We start from the raw sequence: 5,047 nt of genomic DNA on the forward strand, positions 1-5,047 counted from the left end.
ACATCCCGATAAGAAGTCGGCTCGAGGGCAACAGAGAGACCGTACTGACTAGGAGAGTAACGATCAGGTGGACGACGAAGACGAGTCGCCGGAAGAGGAGAGGGAAGCTCGTCAGAAGAAGAAGACATATCATAAGAAGAAGAAGACGAAGAAGGAACATCAGGAGGGGGATCCAGAATATGAGAGCGACGAGAATAATGGAAGCGAAAAGGAGACAACGGTGAGGTGGGTGGAGAATCAGGAGAAGAAGTAGGAGAACTAGGTGGGGAGGAGGACAACGGGGTCGAAGGTGAGACATCAGCAATAATAGGTCCCGAAGGAGGATTAATAAGAACAGAGGGAGGTGTGTCAGGAAAAAGTAGAAAGGAGATATCCTCCATCCGATAGGTCAAGGAGGTGGGGCGAGGATAGAAAGGACGCGTCTCATCAAACGTGACATCACGAGAAATACGCATCCGACGACCAACGGGGTCCCAACATCGATAGCCCTTATGCTCATCACTGTATCCAAGAAAAACACACTCAACAGACTGAGCGGTCAGTTTGGTGCGTTCACGAGGGACAAGAAGAACATAACAAACGCAACCAAACGAACAAAGCGCCGAGTAATCAGGAGGATGGCCAGAGAGGCGCTCTAGAGGAATACCACCCTGCAGAGCAGCAGTGGGTTGAATATTGATGAGATAGGCGGCAGTGGAAACAGCCTCAGCCCAAAAGTGAGGCGGAAGAGAAGCGGCAATCATCAACGCACGAGTCGTCTCAAGAAGGTGACGATGCTTGCACTCAGCCACACCATTCTGAGCATGAGCACCAGGACAAGAAAACTGAGCAAGAGTACCCTCCTCAGCAAGAAAAGCGCGTAATGAATGAGAGATATACTCACTAGCAGAATCTGCACGAAACACACGAATAGGAGTGGAGAACTGGGTACGAACCATGGCAACAAATTTCTTATAGATAGACAAGACCTCACTACGAGAAGACATGAAATATATCCAAGTGTGACGAGAAAAATCATCTATAAAGAGAACATAGTAGCGATGACCCCCTTTCGACGGGAAGGGAGCTGGTCCCCATTATCAGAGTGAACAAGATCAAAAGGACGCTCGGACACAGACTCACTGTGAGGATACGGTAGCTGAATCTGCTTACCAAGCCGACAGCCCTGACACTCCAAAGAAGCGTTTCCGGAGACAGACCCCAGAACACCACGATGAACTAAAGACGAGAGTCGAGAACCACATAAATGTCCAAGACGATGATGCCACTGCTGAAAAGAGCTAGCAGCGACGGCTACAGATGTCGGGGAACTGGCGACGGTGGCATCAGAAGGAAGACGAAGCCAGTGAAGCTCTCAGAGGCCATCATGGCGGCGGGGGCCAGCACCAAGCATAGTGCCGGTGCGACGATCCTGAACAGAACAGGAATCATAGTCGAGAGTGATGCTACAACGAGAGTCGACGATCTGACTACCAGAAAAGAGTTGCATGTTAAGTTGAGGAACATGCGCAACATAAGGAACATGAAACGAGGGAGTACTAAGAATGCCTCGACTAATGACTGGGTGGGGGTACCATCGGCAGTAAGAACACGAACAGGAGGGTCGACAGGTCGAACAGAATGTAACAAGGAAGAATCAGGAGTCATATGAAAAGAAGCTCCAGTATCAAGAAGCCATGGGGATGTACCTGGAGAAGGAGGAGGTGGTCGCTCAATGCCAGAAAACTCAGTCGCAGAACCAGCAGAACCTGTCGGTGAAGAATCCCAAGCATCAAGCAGGCATCGAAGTTGTGCTATCTCATGCGCAGAAAGGGGCACAACTGGAGAAGTCGAGGTACAATTAGGTGCCGACGAGGAGCTGTCACCCACACACGCAGAGGCCACCAAAGGTGACGACGGAGAGCAACACGCCGATGAAGACGGAGTCGACGAAAGACGGTCACAACCGCCTGAGGAAGCCGCAAGAGTCGATGTCGAGCGGCGAGCCGACATAGACAGGGTCGGCGAAGCGCGGCCATAACCACGTGAAGAGGCCACGAAAATCGGTGTAGAGCAGCAGGCCGACGTAGACGAAGTCGGCGAAGGGCGGCCATAGCCGCGTGAAGAGGCCGCGAAAGTCGATGTAGAGCGGCAAACCGACGGAGACGGAGTCGGCAAAGTGCGGCCATAACCACGTGAAGAGGCCGCGGAAGTCGATGTAGAGCGGCAGGCCGACATACACGGTGTCGATGGACAAGCACCAAGGACCGAAGAAAGGCCCGAGTGCAAGACGGGAGCAGCGGAAGAATCACCCGCAATAAACGATAGAGCTGACTTTTTTTTTACACGAGAATCAGATCTTCAGTTTTTCTTGTTGATTCGTGGGGACGCGAGCGATAGATTTTGCGGTCGAAGCTGGCGCGATTGGGGCTTGCGCGGCAGGGCGGAGCCAGGCCGAGCGGTGAGCAGCACGTGGATTTTGCGGTGGATGCGGGGCCGCAGCAGGACGGGCGGCCAAGGCGGCGGCCGGAGAAGAAGGGCGGCGGCCGGACTCCGGCGGCTAGAGAAGACACGGGACGAGTTGTGCGTCCAAAAAAATTAGGCTAACCCAGATTTGCTCTGATACCATGTTAAGGTTCATGCACTAGCCACTTGAACCAAAAGTCCGAACTGATGGAAAGGGGTAGGCAATCTACTTATACACGTCAACAATTTTAATGTGAGAAGGCAAGTAAAGTTGGCCGTTTTGCTAGCTGTGTCTTCATACATTTTCCTCTTATCATTTTTATTTACTTGCTTGTTCATTGCAGATTGAGGTTCAACCAGGGTGCCTAATGAAAAGTCTGGCATCTGTGTTTTCGCCCACTAAGGTTTTCTGAATCTAAATGAAATTACTGATGAGTATGAACTCACCTGAATATTGTTCATCCTTGAAGCTGCTCCCTCGCCAGAAGGACCTGTAGTTGACAGTACGTTCCTATGGTCCTACCTAAAGATCGATCTCTTCTTTCCACCGCATGCACCTACCTTCATCTTAAATTTTGCATGCGTTTTTATGTGGTGTTAAATTTTTATACGAAATTAATAACCCGTTTCTGTTTAGTGTTGTCTTATGATGTGATGGCGTGGGATTGCATGTGTAAAAGAGAAGAGTATTATCATGCAAAAGTGAAGTATTTGTAGTGTCTTCAGTTTAAGGTGTGGTGTCACTCCGTTGTGCCACGAAAACATAAACCAGTAACATGATGCTTTGTTTTAAGTCTCTTTTTGTCCATTTACATAATGGGAGCTCTTATTTTTGCAGACTGAGATTATGCTGTATTATGTTGTCATGGAGATCGGAATTATGATATCTTTCAGGCAGAGGGTTCACAATCCAAGCAAGGCCCTGAGTTGCCCCTTTTAATCCCAACTTGTTACACTGTACTTCTCTTATTTTGTCTTGTCATTCTTGTTACTATCTGTCCCTTGTTTGCTTTTCTTCTAATGCAAAATGTTTGTTACTGCCTGTAGGGTGATATGGGATCCAATGATGTGCAACAAAAGGAAAAAAAATAGCTCTGCAAACAAGCTTTGCAACTCGGTTATCTGAATCCCTGAAAAATAAGCTGTGCAACTGTGCAAGCTGATGGGTGGATTCGGCACATTCAAGGTAATCACACTCAAGTTTGTCAAGATTTTTATTCTGGAGACAAGATGTCTGCATTTTTTTTGAGGCAAGAAGACAAGATGTTTGCAGATACAGCACCTCGCTGGGCCTAAGTCCATGGGCCGTGAGTAGAATCGGTGACTGGGTTGGTAGCTGCAAAAGCAGGGATACACATCATATTAAGGAGAAGGCCGTCGAACTGAACCTGTCTCCTTCCTCTGCCGTCTCATCCTTCTGTTCTTCTCTGGATCTTCTTCTTCCTCAAGGTGCAGTTGCTCTCCACAAAGCACCGGCGATCACCGGCGGCAATGGGGATCGACCGAAGTCCAAGTACGGGCATGACAGACGGCAATTTTTTCAGAGGAACGCAAGCGCGCATTGGGCCTGGCCTTAGCCCATCATTCCATCGCAGACCGCACATATATAATGGTGAGCCTCCCACCCAGCTAGGGTTCGCTAGGGGAAAGGAGGAGAGAGCATTGTGGATCAGAGATGCGACGGTTGCCCCGCCGCCAGCCGTGCGCCGATCTCCTCCACCGTCACCCAGTCGCCGCCCAAGCGATCCTCGTATGAGGATCGAGCGGTGTTCCAGTTGTAGATTTGCCCAAATAAGCAGCTTCTCCTTTGGGAGCTGCAATCCGGAATCGGAGCAGCTCCTTCTTGAGCTGCAATCCGCAATCAGGCTGCTCCTTTGTGAGCGGCAGTCCACAATCAAGCGGCACCAGCCGCAGTTGGCAATCAAAGCTGCTCGTTTTAAACGAGCTGCAGTTCGACTTCAACCCTCTTTCGGTTTAGATTTTAGAAGGAGTTCAAATCCTTCCCGGTTTCAATCTCCGACTTGGCGCCGACCGCCGCTATAAATATCCAAGAGTTGCCGTCAACCAAGGACACCAGGGATTCCTAGGATATCAGTTTTCACGAGCCATCAAGTCCCCGATTTCAGCCTCGGCAGATCAACGCGGGGGTGAGTTATGTACATGTTCCTTTCTTTTCCTGTAGATGTTGATTGTGGAGAACCCTTCCTCTATTCAAAGTTTCTTCCTTAAACCTTGAACCTGCTTACGGGGATTAAACCAAGTTTGTATCTCTTGGACTACATAAAAATTGCGTCTCTACGACTGTGTGCAGATTATAGCTCGTAGGCTGAATCAAAATTGCTTCTTTCTTAGCTGCTGTATTTTGTTTGGAAAATATATGTCATCCAATATGTACCTCTTGTGCTACATTGAAGTCGAAATTACATTAAATACCTCGTGTTTCAGTCTCCAGGTTGCCATTGCAAGCGGCTGCCTGGGCAGTCATCCAATTTTGGAGGAGAGCAGCAACTTAGAAGACATAAGAAGACCTCATGGGCAAACCTTCCGTCAAGGGCATCAGCAGTTCTAACAGATGGTCCTCCATTGCCATGCTGGTGAGTTG

At 49.2% G+C, this 5,047-nt stretch overlaps 1 long non-coding RNA gene and 1 pseudogene across 1 annotated transcript; both read left to right on the forward strand.

Moving 5' to 3' along the window:
• Nucleotides 1–2,817: 2,817 nt before the first annotated feature.
• On the forward strand, nt 2,818–3,625 carry LOC124693494. Its single transcript, XR_007000035.1, has 3 exons — nt 2,818–2,948; nt 3,284–3,402; nt 3,493–3,625. It is a non-coding gene; the product is annotated as an uncharacterized LOC124693494 (long non-coding RNA).
• Nucleotides 3,626–5,033: 1,408 nt separating this feature from the next.
• LOC124690997 overlaps nt 5,034–5,047 on the forward strand; it is a 2,020-nt pseudogene continuing 2,006 nt past the window's right edge.

Source organism: Lolium rigidum, chromosome 2 (assembly GCF_022539505.1).
Source record: "Lolium rigidum isolate FL_2022 chromosome 2, APGP_CSIRO_Lrig_0.1, whole genome shotgun sequence".
NCBI classification, from domain to species: Eukaryota; Viridiplantae; Streptophyta; class Magnoliopsida; order Poales; family Poaceae; genus Lolium; species Lolium rigidum.